A 21,198-nucleotide genomic window follows, 5' to 3' on the forward strand; every position below is an offset into this window, starting at 1 on the left:
GAAAGCCAAGGAAGAGGTTTATGGATGTGGTGAGGGAAGACATGCAGGTGGAGGATTTGAAAGAGGCAGATGTGGAGGACAAGGTGGTATGGAGATGGATGATCCTCAATAGCCACCCTAAATGGGAGCAGCCGAAAGAAGTCGTCATCATTTTCTATTCTCTTATTGCACATTCATGTCATTGAGGATAACCTGTTATCTCTTATTTTACCCGAAGGACTAACTTTTTACTTTCAAATATAGCACTCCCTGTTTGTTGACCTTCACCTATATTAAAGTGAATTTCTGCCTGCCAGTACTTTTTTCAATGCTACAGACTTTGACTGTGATAAACACCAAACTTCCTGCCTTCCAACTGGCACAATGCCTTTTTTATTCTTCCTTTCTCCCAGTCTCTTTCTGTCCACACCTGTTTTTTTGTTGTGACTCAGTCCTGCTGTGCTGAGAGCTGGATGTCCGCAGCCAAACAAATAGAACAAACCCTAAACCAATTTCCCCAATATTAGTTCATTTAATATGTTCTTGCCTGAAGCCTCTGTGTGCTTGTGTGTGTCCAAATACAGAACAGCAACACAAGTGAAGCACTCCTCATTGCTCTCTCTCATACTCTGTCTTTCTCACACACACTCTGTCCTGTATTGATTTTGTGGTTAATCTTAGGTTCAAATCTGCACATCGGTTGTTTTTCAAGTGTCTCTTGCAAATTGATAGGATTGCAAAAAGACAATCAATTTGCCACCACACAGGTGCATGTTCACTCCTCTTCACACACACACACACACACACACACACACACACACACACACACACACACACACACACACACACACACACACACACACACTTGGTTCTGCTTTTCTTTTGATGGCCTTTGCTAACATCCACCAGTTTGGAAGATGTTACACATTTGTTTCACACATACTATATAGCAGATTCTGGACTTAATTGGGGGAGTGGCTTAAATGTAAGGTTTCCTTTCATATTGACAAATCTGAACAGTGTACGGATTATGCAAAGTGGTAGGGACTACCATCATCCATTGCACGGAATTTCATAGTACAGAAAATCCTTTAAACAAGCTACTGTATGGAGACTGATAAGATCATTCTTTATAATTCTGGTTAAAGTACTTGTGGGATGGATACTGCCCTAACAGGCCAGCCTTGCCCCTTAATTTTGCTCCAATTATCTATAAGTCTGTTTTGCACTGTTTGCACAAGGTTTCACACGATGCACTTAATGCACTTTATAAAAGCTCTGTGTTTTCTGCCATGTAACTTTATGTTGTCTATGTAGCACCAGGGTTCTGGAGGAACGTTGTTTCATTTCACTGTGTACTGCGTCAGCTATATATGGTTGAAATGACAATATAGTTTCTTGACTTCTTATAAAGCCCACAAGGTTTTAGGAGGACTAATCAGACATCCAGCAGGTTAGCAACCATCACCTGCTGTAAACTATGCCAGAGCATATTACTCTCTCAGGTTCAAGCCTTCGCATGAGGTGCCCTTGAGTTTTCTTGTAGTCAAGTCTGGTTTTCTTTTGGCCATCTCGTCTCTAAAGAAAGACGCCTGTGGCCCCCTCTTGTCTAGAGTTTACACCAGGCATGGCTCCATGCATTCTATCATGCATTCTATCCTCCTCCCTTTTGGGCCTCCGACCAGGAAAAGCTTAATCGGGTGTGTCCAATGCATCCACCGAACTGCCCTGTGAAGGAAGTCGGACCAGCTGTTCGTCTGCTGTGGTCTGTATAAGAGGGGACTTTCTGTGAACAAGCAGACCCTAGCAGGTGTATTGTGGATGCTATTTCCTTCTCTGCTGAGTTCTTTGGTCTCCCCGCTCCTTTCTTCCTTCCCTCTTTGAAGCTAGCACCGTCACCACTGTATGTGCTTTTATACCTTACTGGTTGTGATGTCACCCCTCCGGACAGATTACACATGTGGTTCAGAGCGTGGTCATGCATAGGCGTTTCCACAGCGTTCAACTGCCCATTTGGTCCAGTGCTGGAATCCTTTCAAGAACACCAAAAGGTTGCCTCCCTCCACCCTACAGGTTTACATGTATGCTATTGCGGCATATCATGCTGTAAAACTATACTGCTATAAAACTAAAACAGTAAAACTATACTGCTATACAAGCTGCACATTGACTACTCTAAAATATATTATTTCAGTTTCTATATTATTGTCAGTCGAGAAGATATTCTAAAATGCTGAAATGGGAGGGGTGTACTCACTTTTGAGTGATTTTTAAACTATTTATTTGTATGATACAGCTGCAAATAAGTATTTGAACACCTGTCTATCAGCTAGAATTCTGACCCTCAAAGACCTGTTAGTCTGCCTTTAAAATGTCCACCTCCACTACATTTATTATCCTAAATTAGATGCACCTGTTTGAGGTCGTTAGCTGCATAAAGACACCTGTCCACCCCATACAATCAGTAAGAATCCAACTACTAACATGGCCAAGACCAAAGAGCTGTCCAAAGACACTAGAGACAAAATTGTACACCTCCACAAGGCTGGAAAGGGCTACGGGGAAATTGCCAAGCAGCTTGGTGAAAAAAGGTCCACTGTTGGAGCAATCATTAGAAAATGGAAGAAGCTAAACATGACTGTCAATCTCCCTCGGACTGGGGCTCCATGCAAGATCTTACCTCGTGGGGTCTCAATGATCCTAAGGAAGGTGAGAAATCAGCCCAGAACTACACGGGAGGAGCTGGTCAATGACCTGAAAAGAGCTGGGACCACCGTTTCCAAGGTTACTGTTGGTAATACACTAAGACGTCATGGTTTGAAATCATGCATGGCACAGAAGGTTCCCCTGCTTAAACCAGCACATGTCCAGGCACGTCTTAAGTTTGCCAATGACCATTTGGATGATCCAGAGGGGTCATGGGAGAAAGTCATGTGGTCAGATGAGACCAAAATAGAACTTTTGGGTCATAATTCCACTAAACGTGTTTGGAGGAAGAAGAATGATGAGTACCATCCCAAGAACACCATCCCTACTGTGAAGCATGGGGGTGGTAGCATCATGCTTTGGGGGTGTTTTTTTGCACATGGGACAGGGCGACTGCACTGTATTAAGGAGAGGATGACCGGGGCAATGTATTGCAAGATTTTGGGGAACAACCGCCTTCCCACAGTTAAACCATTGAAGATGGGTCGAGGCTGGGTCTTCCAACATGACAATGACTCAAAGCACACAGCCTGGATAACCAAGGAGTGGCTCTGTAAGAAGCATATCAAGGTTCTGGCGTGGCCTAGCCAGTCTCCAGACCCAAACCCAATAGAGAATCTTTGGAGGGAGCTCAAACTCCGTGTTTCTCAGCGACAGGCCTGAAATCTGACTGATCTAGAGAAGATCTGTGTGGAGGAGTGGGCCAAAATCCCTCCTGCAGTGTGTGCAAACCTGGTGAAAAACTACAGGAAACGTTTGACCTCTGTAATTGCAAACAAAGGCTACTGTACCAAATATTAACATTGACTTTCTCAGGTGTTCAAATACTTATTTGCAGCTGTATCATACAAATAAATAGTTAAAAAATCATATATTGTGATTTCTGGATTTTTTTTTTAGATTATGTCTCTCACAGTGGACATGCACCTACGATGACAATTTCAGACCCCTCCATGATTTCTAAGTGGGAGAACTTGCAAAATAGCAGGGTGTTCAAATACTTATTTTCCTTACTGTATATATAGATATATAGATATATAGATATATGTCAAAGGTACCTGCTTGACTGGTGCCTCAAATTGAATTGGTTTAAGTCCACAGGAACTTTAATTTGGTCTGTATAAAATTAATATTTCAGTCAAATGATTATTTGAATAAAAATGTGTTACAATCATAGAAATTGCAGGCATGAGAATAACTAAGTCCTTTTGTAAATAAGTGAATTATTATTGTACCTAAGTATTAATGTACTTTAACCAAAGTGCTTAATATTTGAATAAAAAAAGTAAGTATGCAAAATATATTTGAAATAAATTCTGTATAATTATCTAATTTATTCTCTTAAAATGTTGATGCCAAATCTAGTAGACCTAAACCCTCAGGCTGTCTCAACCTTCCCACTTAAATACCCAACTTAAAGTATTTAACCCTAACCCTAACCCAATGGTTAAAAAAAATAATAATTCATACATACATACATACATACATACATACATACATACATACATACATACATACATACATATATACATACATACATAAACAAAAAGATGATCAGATATGCCTCTTAATTGTGATGGAAACATGTTGGGTGCTGCCCCTTTAAGGATGCTGATTCTGGGGGCACATGTGATAGTTTAGAATATAGGTAATGCAGATAATAAAAAAAAAAACAAACAAACAAAAAAAAAAAAAAGAACTTCTATAAAGAATTCAGTTTGAAATTATAATTTAAAACTATATTCCCAGCCTTTTGAGTAATTCACATGTTGTTTAAGTGAATTGATAGTTTTTGATATGTTATGTAGACAGCTACTTGCGATCAGCGCCATAGCGCCTAAACGGCTACTGTTATACACTTCTGGTTTAATGTTTGTGTAGATATTTACTGTTTTTTATATTGCTTGTTAATATTCATGCAATATATGTTGCATTTAGTTGGTGAACAAAGTTTAGTATGCGTTTGTAGCACAGAGACTGTTCTAGAAACATGTGATAATGCTTGATGCATATACGTAATTAGGATAATTTGTGATATTAGCATTATAGGGATTAATATATTTGATTTATAAGCATATAATTTAATCCTTAATATCTAAAGCTGATGTTTGAATGTTTGTAGAAAAATTAATTGGTGATGTAAACAATACTGTATAGTAATTGTGAATTGATTTGGTTTTATAGTTTGACCACACCTATACACATAAATGTGCAAAAAATACTCAACTGAAATTAAACTACAACAACCATGTGTTTAGTGTGAGTTCAGCACGAGAGGAATAAAAGACAAAATCAAGATCTAAGTTAATGTTATAATTTTATGGGTAACAAAACAGTATAGCTACTTATATTCCCACTGTCCCTCTACCCTTTAACCTGCTACTTTGCACTTTGCAAACTGATTGGCTGAGTGAGAAAAATGCTCTTGATAGCTGATGGCTTTTGTAATGCTTTTTACAAAAAAAATACTGGAGACAGCTCCTGCAATCTGACCTTGTCTCATGGGGTTACAGGTAAAAAAAATAATAAATGTGTTGGCAGTTGAAAGAAAAAGACCACTGTGGAAACAGCTTTAATGTATATGTAAAGAATAGAGGGGAAGAAAAATGAAGGAAAGGAACAGAAAATTATTCTGTACATTACAGAAAAGACCAGAGTAATTTCCGTTTAATTATTATTAATTTTTTAATGCTAGCATTGATAAATTGCTATGGTATATTCTGAATAAAACAACATGTTATAGCTCTGGTTCAATGGCAATGCTACGATCATCAGCTAAAGAATGAAACCACCTGGTCCAGCAGTGTGTTGTTTAACCTGCAGCTTTCAACAACAAACTCTTTTTCCACAGATATTTCATCATCATGTCTTTCTGTCTTTCACACAACAGCTGACCTGAGCATCAGAACTGAATGTGAGTGTGCAAGTGTATGAACCAGATGGCTTTAATAAAGCTTTCGGTAACACCTAAACAAAATCCAACCTACGTGTCCTTCACATCCCTGACGGTCACTTTCCTTCACAGATACCTTTTCCTCACATATTTCCAATTCTTACAGTTTTTTGTCCTTCACAGGCTTGTTTGTTTGAATTCATTTTCAGATCACTGTCCTTCAAAGACCTCTTTTTTTTTTTTTTTTTAACAGATCCCTAATTCTCACAGACCATTGTTTCCCCACAATTCCCTGCCCCTTACATAGTTCTGTCCTTCACAGATCCCCGTTTCTAACATATCTGCTTCTCACAGAACTCAGTCCTTTACATATCCTGGTTTTTCACAGACTATTACCAATACAGATTCCTGTCCTTTACAGATCCTTAAATTCACAGCTCCCTGTTCTTTCTTTAAACATTTAAGAAAACTGTTAAATGCATTTAATATGATCAGAACTGTAAAATAAATGACATTCTCATAATATAAAATTTGTAATCCCTTATATATTATCCAGATCCTTTAGCGAGACAAAGAGGTGGAGAAAGAGAGAGAGCGGAGGAGATAAATAGAGAGAGAAAACAGTATATTACACAGCCTATTACTATACTAATGCCACTTAAGCAAAGATCCAAAAGAGATTTCAGCCAGTCAGTCCAATGCTCACACGCACAAAATTGTATTCAACCTTTTAAAATCAGAGTTAATGACTCAGCAAAAAAAAAAAAAAAGTAATACAGTAATACGCAACACCAGCATTTTTCTCTTTCCCTCTCTCTCCATTTCTATTGTGCAGGAATAGAAGCTTAGATTGCAAGTGTGAATTTAGTGTCCAAAAATGCATTACCATAAAAATAAAAAGACAGCCTTCTCTACCCACTTATATAGAATATAGCCTGACATATATTCTGTTCATTCCTACTGACCTGAGACACTTGGCACACCTTCACAGCTGATGCTTCTGGTGGGTGTGTGAGTGTTTAAGTGTCAGTGTCTCTCCTTAATCTGTCTTTTTGCTAGGAAAATGAAAGACTATCAGAAAGAAGAAGAAGGTGATATCGAGCTGAAGCCAAGTATGAGCTCTGATGTGGGTCACAAAGCCTAAACAGCAGCAGATATGCATTTATACACTTCTGACAGGGATTACTGTATTTGCTGGTGGATGTGTGTAAGCCTATTAACGCATGTGGTCATATTTTGATGTGTGGGCTGGTAGATTTGGGTACATTAGTAAGGTCAGGCATTAATGTCAAGCAAAGGGACCTGCCACAGATTCAGCGTTCCAGTTCATCCCAAAGGTGTTCAGTAGGGTTGAGCTCAGGACTCACCATTTCTTCATGGACCATGCATTATTTGGAGAGGCACTGCCATGCTTTCAGTAAAAAGAAATCATAATGCTCCAGCATACATCATTTTTAAATGTGTACTTTCAACTTTGTGGAATGGAAAGGAATTTGCTTATGGTTGCAATTTTCAGGTGCACACATAATTTTAGATATAAACATATTGTATAATTCTGGCCAGTATCATATTACAAGAGTTGTAGGACTCTTACTCCAATGCACATATTGCAGAGAGTGCCTGTGCCTCCGTCTCACGATTCATATTTAGAGACTGGGTCAGATCAATCTGTCCCTCTGATTCTGATGAAGTTTATTATAATATTTGGAACAGTTTTAGTGTTTCTTATGGTTTTGGTATGCTTAGCGAGCATCTGGTGCATTTTTGCGGGAGAGGTTACTGGCCCAAAACCAATCACACAGAGACTGGTTTGTAATGCTTTGCTGACTCAGCATTGAGAAGCAGATAACAATGCAAAAGCTGCTGAGTGAGCATGTGAAGCTAACACTCTCATTACACCTCACAATATACTCCAGCTGTAGGTCATCTCTTTCTCACACACACACACACACACACACACACACACACACACACACACACATACACAAACACAACCAAGGGCAGTAAAGTGGTGATTAATATGAGAGAGTGCGATGTTATTTAACCTGTGTGAGGGGAGGGGTGGGGGTTTGGGGCAGGTGAATGCTCTAGATAAGGATAATAGACTCTGTAATCCTGTCCTCTGATTCCTGAATTACGAATCATGCCACTTCATACCCCCCATCTTTTGCTCTCTTACTCTCCCTTTCTATTTTAGCAGTGTGCTATTGCGAATTGCTAATAGTAAATTTAGCATTATTAGCCTAATAACACTGATTAGTGTTATGATGCTGAATTGTTGTGTTACTCCAGCAGCCGACTCATTTCTAGCACCATGTGGTAAATTACCACTGCTGTTATCTTGGTGCTAACACTAAATAACACTCAAAATCCCTTAGCCACACTAACATTAATTACCTTATTCTTCTCAGCAGCGAATACACACACAAACATGTCGTTTCTTCAGAAAGCTATATTTCCAATTTGACAGAAGGATTAAAAGCAGCATTTGCCTTTATGTAAAATAATTATTGCTGGATTGGTGTCATGCAGTCCAATGTGCTTTATGAAACATATATACAAATGTTTTGGGACACCTGAATTTTCCAGCTATGTGTGGTTCTGCAAAGTCCACTCTCCTAAAGATCCTCCTGACCGCTGTTCAATGCACAGAATACTCTGTGCATTTATACTTAAGCTCTGTGACATATATCCTATTTTTTAATTTCCAGCACTTTTTTACTCTCATTATAATGTAATATCACTTTATTGGTGAGATTTAAGATCTAATGGGTACTTTTGTATAATTGGGTTGTTTACATTTCAATGTTAAACAATGATGGCCTGAAACCATTTAGAAATCTTAGAGGCCATGATTCAGCCCAATCCTCACTTTCAGCTTAGCTGTGTTTTTTTTTTTTTTTTTTTTTCCATCTCCCTGCAATTAAGCAGTCGAGTTCAGCCTGCATTATCATCCTTTAACCTTGCTGCCTGCTAATACTAATCTCAGTTTTCCTCCCTCACTGTCCATCTCCTCTCTGCTCTTATCTCTGGGAACCATTATTATTGTGTGTGTGTATATAGGGCATCATGGCAGCAGGGAATTAAATTGATGTGTGTTGACTGTGTATAAGGCCTTGTTTCTTCCCCTGGGGGCTAAATTGGCCGTTATTCCATTAAATGGGCTCTGTGTTCTTGTAGCAACCTTTAGAACAGGTTCAGCTGGGAGACACACACCCTGGCCCTGGCTTCAATTAAAATGGAAACGTAAAACAAAAGCAAGAGTGTGTAATTTCATAGTATGTGAAGATCACTGCTGCTGTATCGTGTGGCATTTGTATATTTGTGCATCTGCCTTTGGTCTATATAGGGAAATAAAAAATGAATGGATGAGCAAAGGTCAGGATAGGGCTAACATATATATATATATATACAGTGAGGAAAATAAGTATTTGAACACCCTGCTATTTTGCAAGTTCTCCCACTTAGAAATCATGGAGGGTTCTGAAATTGTCATCGTAGGTGCATGTCCACTGTGAGAGACATAATCTAAAAAAAAAAATAGATTTTTTAACTATTTATTTGTATGATACAGCTGCAAATAAGTATTTGAACACCTGAGAAAGTCAATGTTAATATTTGGTACAGTAGCCTTTGTTTGCAATTACACAGGTCAAATGTTTCCTGTAGTTTTTCACCAGGTTTGCACACACTGCAGGAGGGATTTTGGCCCACTCCTTCACACAGATCTTCTCTAGATCAGTCAGGTTTCTGGCCTGTCACTGAGAAACACGGAGTTTGAGCTCCCTCCAAAGATTCTCTATTGGATTTAGGTCTGGAGACTGGCTAGGCCACGCCAGAACCTTGATATGCTTCTTACAAAGCAACTCCTTGGTTATCCAGGCTGTGTGCTTCGGGTCATTGTCATGTTGGAAGACCCAGCCTCGACCCATCTTCAATGCTCTAACTGAGGGAAGGAGGTTGTTCCCCAAAATCTCGCAATACATGGCCCCGGTCATCCTCTCCTTAATACAGTGCAGTCGCCCTGTCCCATGTGCAGAAAAACACCCCAAAGCATGATGCTACCACCCCCATGCTTCACAGTAGGGATGGTGTTCTTGGGATGGTACTCATCATTCTTCTTCCTCCAAACACGTTTAGTGGAATTATGACCCAAAAGTTCTATTTTGGTCTCATCTGACCACATGACTTTCTTCCATGACTCCTCTGGATCATCCAAATGGTCATCGGCAAACTTAAGACGTGCCTGGACATGTGCTGGTTTAAGCAGGGGAACCTTCCGTGCCATGCATGATTTTAAACCATGACGTCTTAGTGTATTACCAACAGTAACCTTGGAAACGGTGGTCCCAGCTCTTTTCAGGTCATTGACCAGCTCCTCCCGTGTAGTTCTGGGCTGATTTCTCACCTTCCTTAGGATCATTGAGACCCCACGAGGTGAGATCTTGCATGGAGCCCCAGTCCGAGGGAGATTGACAGTCATGTTTAGCTTCTGCAATTTTCTAATGATTGCTCCAACAGTGGACCTTTTTTCACCAAGCTGCTTGGCAATTTCCCCATAGCCCTTTCCAGCCTTGTGGAGGTGTACAATTTTGTCTCTAGTGTCTTTGGACAGCTCTTTGGTCTTGGCCATGTTAGTAGTTGGATTTTTACTGATTGTATGGTGTGGACAGGTGTCTTTATGCAGCTAACGACCTCAACAGGTGCATGTAATTTAGGATAATAAATGTAGTGGAGGTGGACATTTTAAAGGCAGACTAACAGGTCTTTGAGGGTCAGAATTCTAGCTGATAGACAGGTGTTCAAATACTTATTTGCAGCTGTATCATACAAATAAATAGTTTAAAAATCATATATTGTGATTTCTGGATTTCATTTTTTAGATTATGTCTCTCACAGTGGACATGCACCTACGATGACTATTTCAGACTCCTCCATGATTTCTAAGTGGGAGAACTTGCAAAATAGCAGGGTGTTCAAATACTTATTTTCCTCACTGTGTATATATATATATATATATATATATATATATATATATATATATATATATATATATATATATATATATATATATATATATATATATATACAGATATTGGTTCACAATCAGGATAAAAGAAGTCTGGAAAAGACAAAATGATGCAGGGATATATAGTGACAGTTCGGAAACCTTGAATTACAGTAAATCCACCTAGTTTTATTTTGTTTGTTTTACAGGGCGCTGGTGCCCTGATATCTTAAGGCAGTGGTCCCCAACCCCGGGCCATGGACCGGCACCAGTCCGTGGGTCAATTGTTACCGGGCTGCACAGAAAGAATACATAACTTACATTATTTCCGTTTTATTTATTATCTAATTCTAAACGATGTTTTATTTTGGAAAATTACAGGATTCTCTCCGCCACATCTGTCTATGACTCACTCTTGATGCATGTCATGATGCCTCTGTCACATGTCTTACCTACATCCGCTACCTTCTTAAAAGGGCTGCTTTGGCCGCTAACACATGACACATTACCGCTAAATTCAAACCACCAAGCTAACAAAAAACAACTCAGTTGATTAACATTTATTATTATATTTAGAAATTGGTCTAATGGTCGTATCATTTTATTTTGTTGCGTTTATCCGCCACACCTTAAAGGCCGGTCCGTGAAAATATTGTCCGATATTAAACTGGTTCGTGAAAATATTGTCCGACATTAAACCGGTCCGTGGCGCAAAAAGGGTTGGGGATCACTGTCTAAGGGGACCTAAATAAGCTACTTGTACATTATAAACACAAAGGAATTGCTATTTTCATATAAGTGATTTATCTAAAAATGTGTGTGTGTGTGTGTGTGTGTGTGATATAAGAAGCTGAGGAGGCAAGCTGGGTGGATGCATCCACCCTTGATCCATCACCACGTCCAGAACAGCTTTCTGTAGAGAACATCACTCACAGAGATGCAAGATAACCTGTCTCTCCCCTGGGGGGAGGGGGGGGGGTTGAATAGATGAAACAACTCTAAGCAATGCACCTGAATGCAGTATTTACACTCCCTTATTACCTGAAGGACAAAAAAAAAAAAAAACATATTTGAAAGAAGCATATTAAAGATGGATTAATATAATAGCATTATAAGCAATCTGAGACATTTTAATTAGCTTTGCAATTAAATACCAACATTTAAACCACCTCCTTGACCATACAAAATTTAATATTTGACTTCCTTCTTATTAAACATTTTAATAGAAACCTAACGCTAAAGATCTTTTGATATTTAGAGATGAGTACATGCTATTGACAGAAAATCCAATCAAAGATGCAAAATCAATAATTCTGTAGCAGTGACTGGACTGACACAAATTGGATAAAAAAAATGTATCCAAAATTCTGTGCTGTAGATCAGGTAAAGACAGCAGAACATGCATTTTACACACATAAGCATATTTGCAAGTTAAGTTTCAATAAGCCAATTAAAATTAGCATGCTTTTTATTTACTGTAAAATTGCTAAGGTATTTATACACAGGACAGCATGATACTTTCATAAATATAACTGGAGACTAAGCGAGAGTCGTATTCTTTTAATTAATGTCATCGGTAAATGCTCAGGTTATGTTCAGGTCAGAGGGGTTCATTACTTTCTTACTTTATCAAGTTCTGCTTCAGCTGTTTTACACAATAATTAAGCAGCCTTTACAAACGATACAAATCACACATCTACATGAGCTCCAAAAAATTTAAGCATACACATCACATTAATGATGTTGCATTCTCTGCATGAATGTTAAGAAAAAACAGAGATGCTTTTAAAGGTACCTTAATATGACACTGAGCCAACCTCTGCACACATAGTTTTTTCTAATTATTCTTATGAGTAATGACAAGTCCACATTTTAGACTTTAGAAAGTTTTATCTATATTTGTTTTTAATTCACACCCTCGTACCGGATGGCTCGAGGCCAGGATTGCTGCCTACAACCGCCACAGGTATTGTTAGCCAACAGGGTACCCATGAAAATTGGGCTAAGGATGAGAAGGAGAGGAGGAAGACGTCTACAGAGACAGCAGGGAAAGAAGAGTGGAGGTTTAGGTTGGTACTTTAAATGTTGGTACTATGACTCGAAAGGGAGAGAGGCAGCTGATATGATGGAGAGGAGAAAGATAGATATGTTGTGTTTTCAGGAGACCAAGTGGAAAGGGAGTAAGGCCAGGAACACTGGAGGTGGGTTTAAACTGTTATATCATGGTGTAAATGGACAGAGAAATTGTAAGTAGTGTAGGGGTGATTCTGAAGGAATAGTACAGTAAAAGTGTAGTGGAGGTGAAGAAAGTTTCTGAGTGATGAACGTAAAGCTGGAAGTTGAAGGAGTGATGTCATCAGTGCTTATGCTCCACAAATGGGCTGTAAGAAGGAGGGAAAGTAAAAATTCTGGAGTGGTGGTGAAAAGGTGCTGGATGATTGGGCAACTACTACAGAAGTGATAAGGGAGACAACTAGAAAAGTACTTGATGTGACATCTGGAAATAGAAAGGAAGCAAAAGACATGGTAGTGGAATGAGGAAGTTCCGGAAAGCGTTATGAGAAAGAGCTTGGCAAAAATAATTGGGATCGACAGAGAGATGAGAAAAGTCGGCAGGAATACAAGAAGATGTGGCAGTAGGTAAAGAGGGATGTGGTGAAAGCCAAGGAAAAGGCATATGAGGAGCTGTATGAGAAGTTGGACACTGAGGAAGGAGAAAAGGATTTATACCGATTGGCCAGGCAGAGGAACCGAGCTGGGAAGGACGTGCTGCAAGTTAGAGCAATAAAGGATGCAGAAGGAAATGTGTTGACTAGTAAGGAGAGTGTGTTGAGAAGATGGAGGGAGTATTTTGAACAGTGGATGAATGAGGAAAATTAGAGAGAGAAGGTTAAATGGTGTGGAGATGGTGAAGCAGGAAGTGGATAGGATTAGTAAGAAGGAAGTGAGAGCAGCGATTAAGAGGATGAAAAGTGAAAAGTCGGTTGGACCAGATGACATACCGGTAGAAGCATGGAGATGTTTAGGATTAGGGAGTTTTTCAGGATTAGAGATGTTTAGGAGAGATGGCAGTGGAGTTTTTAACCAGGTTGTTCAACAAGATTTTGGAAGGTGAGAGGATGCCTAAGGAATGGAGATGGAGTGTGCTGGTACCGATCTTTAAGAATAAAGTAGATGTGCAGACCTGCACATCTCCTTTATTCTTAAAGGAGATGTGCAGACCTGCAGTAACTACAGGGGAATAAAGTTTATCAGTCACACCATGAAGTTATGGAAAAGAGTAGTGGAACCAGGCTGAGAGAAGAGGTGACCATCGGTGAGCAACAGTATGACTTCATGCTGAGGAAGAGCACCAAAGACGCATTATGAGAATGTTAATGGAGAAATATAGAGAAGGTCAGAAGGAGTTGCATTGTGTGTTTGTGGATTTGGAGAAGCATACGACAGGGTCCTGAGAGAGGAGTTGTGGTATTGTATGAGAAAGTCAAATGTGTCAGAGAAGTATGTGAGGTTGGTGCAGGACATGTATGAGGACAGTGTGACAGCAGTGAAGTGTGCAGTAAGAACTACAGACTGGTTCAAGGTGAAGGTTGGACTGCATCAAGGATCGGCTCTGAGCCCTTTCCTGTTTGCAGTGGTGATGGACAAATTGATGGACGAGGTCAGACAGAAGTCTCCATGGACTATGATGTTTGGGATGATATTGTTATTTGTGGTGAGAGTAGGCAGTAGGTTGAGAAAAGCCTGGAGAGCTGAAGGTACATGCTGGAGAGAAGAGGAATGAAAGTCAGTAGGAGTAAGAGAAAGTACATGTGTGTGAATGAGAGGGAGGGCAGTGGAGTGGTGCGGTTCTAGCCAGAAGAGGTGGAGAAGGTGGAAGATTTCAGGTACCTGGGGTCAACAGTGCAAAGTAATGGAGAGTGTGTTAGAGAAGTGAAGAAAAGAGTGCAGGCAGGGTGGAGTGGGTGGAGAAGAGTGGCAGAAGTGATTTGTAATAGAAGGGTATCTGCAAAAGTGAAAGGGAAAGTTTATAGGACTGTGGTGAGACCTGCGATGTTGTATGGATTAGAGACAGTGGCATTGAGTAAAAGACAGGAGGTGAAACTGGAGGTAGCAGAGCTGAAGATGTTGAGGTTTTCGTTGGGAGTGATAAGAATGGACAGAATTAGAAATCAGTTTATTAGAGGGACAGCGCATGTAGGACGTTTTGGAGACAAGGTGAAGGATTCGAGATTGAGATAGTTTGGACATGTGCAGAGGAGGGACATGGGGTATATCGGTAGGTGAATTCTGAGGATGGAGTCACCAGGAAGGAGGAAAAGAGGAAGGCCAAGGAGGAGGTTTATGGATGTGGTGAGTGAAGACATGCAGGTAGTTGGTTTGAAAGAGGCAGATGAAGAGGACAGGGGGTATGGAGACAGATGATCTGCTGTGGCACCAACTAATGGGAGAAGATGAAAGAAGAAGAAGAAGTTTTTAATTCACACCCACCAACTAACTCTCACTTAACTAAATAGATGTGTTTCCTCACATGAGTCACAAGGCAAACCTCTATCTTCTCATGCTGCTGCTTATGCTGCATCACAGGGCACCATAAAACACTGAGGAGGTAAAACACCACTCTCTATTTTAAATAAGAAATCTCAAAGACCCCACTGACTAAATAATGATTGCTTGACATGGGGGAGACTGTATGTTGTCCTTCCCACTCAGAAAGCTTGGGCAATTTTAGTTTTTTTTTTTTTTTTTGGACATGTATGGTTTAATAATGATAGAGCAAACACACTTCAGTGTCACACCAGTCAGAAGTCAACAATCAACAATAATTGTATTACAAAGTTTAACCAGCTACAAACTGTAATCTCTGTCATGAGTTTATATATATATATATATATATATATATATATATATATATATATATATATATATATATATATATATATATATATATATATATATATATATATATATATTTTTTTTTATATACATATATGTGTATATATGTAAATATTGCAGATACAGTGCTATGGCATCTCTGTGTTTTCTTGATAGCATCTCTTAAGACCAACCTCATGCTCCTCGTGGAGAAGACAAATCTAGGACAAAGTCTCGTCATTCTTAGCCTTTAGTGCTTTAATAAGAGCAGATATATTAACTTCATTATAGCTGCAAAACATTTGGGAGAGAAGTAGTTTGTAGGCATGCTCTTTCATCAGTCTATGTTTCAGTTCCTCACCACCTCATTTGTTTGCCTTTTCAATATGTTCTCTAATACTAGCCCTGGCTCGAAGATCCAGGAAAATAGTGAAAACATGAAGAACCTATAAACTAACTTGTGTCGGATTCATACCATAAAAAAACGGAAGCACAAAGTCAGCTTCAGCTGTGTGGAAACAAGCACCTAAATAATATGTAAAGATGTTGTAAAAGGTAGCCATGCTTTCATCCCAGGTTGCTGAGTATAAAAAAACAAACAAACAAACAAAAAAACCCAGCTATGAACTGATTTCTAACCTTTCTGGCAGATATATGAAAAATCAAACAGGACAGCATTTATTTATGACTACAGGCCAGCAAACTTTCCATTGTGTAGAAAAAACAACATTAATTTCTTTCAAATTCTATCACTATGCAGCAGAATTAATCAAGCTCAATAAAAGTGCACTCCCAGAATCAATCAAAAGAAGCTGGCATTATTACTTATCTGAATGTCTAGCTGGCTGATTAAAAATTCGGGTTCAAATTACTTATGGACATTGAACCAAATGACTCTTCTCCCAGTTTCAATTATCAGCATTACCATTTCTGCTGCTATTACATGTAGCATTATACACTATATAGATAGAAGTAGTCAGGCATCGACTTTTCCAGCCATGTTTGGTTCTTTCCCAAACTGTTATCACAAAGATAAGCACACAATTGTATAGGATGTCTTTGGATTCAGTAGGATAGATTTTTACCTTCACTTAAATTAAGAGACCCAAACCTGTTCTAGCATGACAGTGACGCTTTGCACAAAACCAGCTCAGCTCTACTGAACACCTTTAGGATAAAATGGAACACTGGCTGCACCCCAGGCCTCCTCACCCTGCATCAGTACCTGTCTTTATTAATGTGGCTGAATGAAAAACACATACAAATTGTATGTTCAGGTGTCTATAAACTTTTTCCCTATATAGCTATTGCTATCGATTATTTTGGTAATCAAGTATTCTACTGATTATTCCAATGATTAACCGTAATATGTTAAGTAATATGATAAGAACTATTCTTTCTTTATTAAAGAGCAATACTAAATATACAAAAAAAGATAAGTAAGGTTAGGTTAAATGAACAAGTAATTTGTTTCCATTTTTGGAAAAAATTTAAATTTTTATTGCTGAAATTGCATACAAGAATATCTTTGAAAACTAAACCCATTTAGTGCATTTATTTGCCATTATACGTTAAAATGTTAATACAAACATGAGTAAACAAATAAATAAAACCACATTTCCAATTCAATTTCTTTTAATTAAAAAAAGGTAAATAAACTGTATTGTGTTTTCCTTATTTTGTAGTTTGAAATGATCCCATACTTTGGAAACTTTACCTCTTTCTTTGGCCTGAATCCTATTAAATCCCGTTTCTGGAGCAATAAAGTTTGCGTATTCCCAACGGTTTTTCTCACAATTCCGAGTTTTTTTGCAATTCTGACTTTTTTTCTCTTGTCTTTATCTGTCTTGTTCCATCTCCTCCAGAACTGATGGTTAGTTCTATCCAGAGATCAGAGGCTTAGTTTTAGTACCATGCGATTCTATTGACTGTAGCCAATTTCATTTTGAATGTGTAAAGCTTTCTGGCACTACAGAGTTGTGTACTGCCCAGTTGGTTTAAAAAAAAAAATTATTTAGAAATAAATGTTTTATTCTGCAGTGTCTTCTGTGTTCCCTGTCCAGAACGCTCCAGAGTTTAGTGGGTGGTGGGTGAGTAAAAATGGCAAAAGAAAACGCAGTGCTCTGTGTGTAGTTAAATGGACTAAACAAAGCATCGTGGCAAATTTTTTTTTTTGGATTTTTGTAATCGAATTACTCAAGGAATCTTTACAACCCTCTTTGTAATATACTACAGATAATGATTTTGTTTAATGCAAATTGTGGATTTTTAAAACACATTAGATATTAATTTGATTGAAAAGACAATACAATTCAAATTGATTAATAAATATTTACTCGACTCCAGCCCATAAACCATATTTTCATGAAGCTCACGTTGTGAACTGGGGAATTGTCATGCTGTAACAGGTTTGAGTCTTCTCGTTTAAGTGAAGGTAAGATTTTATTCTACGACATCCTAAGACGTCCTATATAATTGTGCACCTCCAACTTTGTGGTAACATATGGCACAAAAAAAAAAAAAAAAAAAAAAAAAAAAAAAAGAAAATCACTGTCCAAATACTTTTGTCCATATAGTGCATTTATCCTTAAAAAAAAGTGTAGGTTTGTTGGTGGTCTAGTGGTTAGGATGCGGCGTGCTCACCGCTGCAGCCTGGGTTCGATTCCCGGTCAGGGAACCGACCCCAGCCATTAGGGTTGCACAAGCCAATGCACTCTTAGTGACGGTCCAAAGCCCAGACAACTGGGGAGGGTTGTGTTAGGAAGGGCAACCAGTGTAAAAAACGTGCCAAATCGAACATGCAGCTCATGAATACCGATGATCTGCTGTGGTGACCCCTAATGGGAGAAGCCGAAAGAAAGTTATCCTTAAAAAAAGTGTCTTAGAAACAGAGTTGGTCACCAGAACTTTTCTTATTCAGAACTGCACCCCTTAAAATTACTATGGCAAGTCAGTACAGGTGAACATTTTATACTATAAAACCAAAAATCTAGTCTTTAAATGATGTTAAAACAAAAGTGATTTTTACTGGGAACACACTATTAAAATAAATAAAAATTCTTCTTAAATATAGCCTGAAAATGCTTACAAATACTGTATAACAGTTATAACTATGTTGAGAAATTCCTCTGTACCAAGCTACAGTAGTGCTCTGTTTACTCTATTTTATTTTTTTTTCTCTCCTTGCAATTCTCAAATAAAAATGTCCATCACCACCTACTTGTGAGAAAGTTAGTTGCCTGAATCCAAAGACAAACATTAAACACCATATAAGCACCATCCAGCACAAACTACCCCTGCTGTCTAATTCTTAGAATCAATTGTGAGATTCAACATCTGATTTACAAATTCCCTCACACCTCAGTCTGCCTTCTATGACCTTACAACCCTTAAAATTCAAATTCAAATTGTATTTGTCACAAGAGGAAGGCCAAAAAGGAGAAGCATGCATGTGGTGAAGAAAGACATGCAGGTAGCTGTAGAGGTAGAGGACAGAGTATTATAGAGACGGATGATCCTCTGTGGCAACCCCTATTGGGGGCAGCCGAATGAAGAAGAAGAAGAAGAAGAAGAAGAAGAAGAAGAAGAAGAGGAAGAAGAAGAAGAAGAAGAAGAAGATTTGTCACATACATATTCACACAAGGTACCACTGCTCTGGAGATACTGGACAACTTTTCATACAGAGTACTTGTGCACACACAGTTTTATCAGGCCACCTCCTGAGGACTTATCTGGCTGAATCGATCAGAGACACAGTTAAGCCCAAACATAATTTTGGTTTGACCTTTGAAACATAGATTACTGTAATAATTACACCAACCTAAACAAAAGGGGCAATAAAACTCAAGTAATTGTTTAACGGCCAAGCTAGAGAGAGTGTGATGGAGTGTGTGAGAGAGAGGGAAGCAGAGCTGTAAAGAGTAAAACAGAATAAAAAAGATGGTGAGAGGAAGACAGGAGAGCAGGTGAGATCAGGGAAATAGAAAGGCAGAAGGTGATGGTAAGACAAGAGAGAAGAGTGATGAGATTAAGACAGGAGGGCAGAGTGAAGAGAGTGAGACAGGAGGGCAGAATGAAGAGAGTGAGACAGGATTACAGAGTGAAGAGAGTGAGACAGGATTGCAGAGTGAAGAAGGTGAGACGGGGGGCAGAGTGGAGACTGGTGGACTGAGTGGAGAGAGTGAGACAAGACATTTATTTGTCACAATGTATATGTGACAAATAACAGCTATTTTATACTATCACTTTAAACAACTGACTAGCTATGGAGCCTTGCTCAGGGGCCCAGCAATGGCAGCTTTGGTTTGAAATCATGACCTTTGGATCCAAATTCTAATGCCTTAACCACTAAGCTACCACCTCCCTTAAAGAGCAAAGTGCAGAGAGTAAGAAAGGTGGACCAAGTAAGACGATGGGCAGTGATTAAATGAATGAGACAATCAAGCTTGAGTGAGTTAGACAGAAAAGCAGAACTAGACAAAGTAAGACAGGTAAGTAGAGCAGGTGAGAGTAAGGTGAAAGCAAAAGGAAGACAGGAGGAAACTGACAGTCAGTGATTGATGGAAATTCATGTTCATGGCCCAGAGTAATGGTGTCAGATCAAAATTAGGCACCTGGGTCTCTTGCCTTTGGTCTCACACACACACAGACTGTACACACACACACACACACACACACACACACACACACACACACACACACACACACACACACACACACACACACTTTAGTCCTCACAGATCATCTGCAGAAACAATAGAAAACTAGGAAGTTGATAAAAACACCCACACATGTGTATGCAGGTCCTGCACCACTGAATTTTTCCCTCCACTTTCTTAGTTTTGGAGTGTGTTTCCAAGGTAACAGACTTCTAGAATCAACCAGCATACTGATCAACCACAAATGCACTCAAACACGTACACCAAAAAATAAATCAACCAAATACACAATCAGCTGCCCACACACAGCTGGCCATTCCACTGCTTTGGTAATGTTGGTGGAGTTTTTTTTATTTTGCATTGATTAGATCTTTTGGTCAAACATTTTTTTTTTTTATATATATATATCGCACATTTTGGATTGTCTGTGTGTTTGGTTGAAATTGGGTTTTTTTGTTTTGTTTTTTTTTATGCTTGTGTGTCACCTGGTGCCCTGCCAGAGCAGGACTGGCTAGCATTGCTGAACAAACATTAGCATTCATCTGGAGCTAATGAGGAGATTTACAAGGGATAAGCACACAAACATGCTCGCACACATACAAACATTTACACAATCAGAGGGAATTTATTCGGAAAGAGTTGTGTCAGGAATCAGAAAGTCTATGTCCACAGTGATCCACATACAATTTGAAAACACTTTATTAACTAAACTTTTGCTTTCTGACCATACAGAGATGGGGTTTTTTTGTCCAATATACCCTGAGCTTTTACAAAAAAATGTGTTTGTTGCAAAATCGGATGAAATGCTTACAACATAGTCACAATTATTTCGCACACATGCACACGACGGTGGTCATGTCCCATGTATGTGTGCCAGCTTCATTGCTCTGAGATGCCATGGCTGATTTATCCCTTTTCTCTCCCTGCAGTTCAAGAGCAGCCTAATGGCCCTACACTGAGAAGAACTTGCTTGCTGCACTCAGCTTCACTATCCCTGTGTGATGGATGTGTCTTTGGGCTTTAGGAAATTGGCCTGAAAATCCACATCCCCAGAGACAACAGAAAGCATCAGAGTGTGG

The 21,198-nt window shown here is 39.0% G+C and overlaps 1 protein-coding gene across 1 annotated transcript in view; it reads right to left on the bottom strand.

The window, feature by feature from the left end:
- The window catches only part of spock1 (SPARC (osteonectin), cwcv and kazal like domains proteoglycan 1), a 233,811-nt gene that overhangs the window by 89,129 nt on the left and 123,484 nt on the right, over nucleotides 1-21,198 (bottom strand). The gene's annotated exons all lie outside the window — the stretch shown is intronic.

The sequence above is a fragment of the Silurus aristotelis genome (genome assembly GCF_946808225.1).
Source record: "Silurus aristotelis genome assembly, chromosome: 7".
NCBI lineage: Eukaryota > Metazoa > Chordata > Actinopteri > Siluriformes > Siluridae > Silurus > Silurus aristotelis.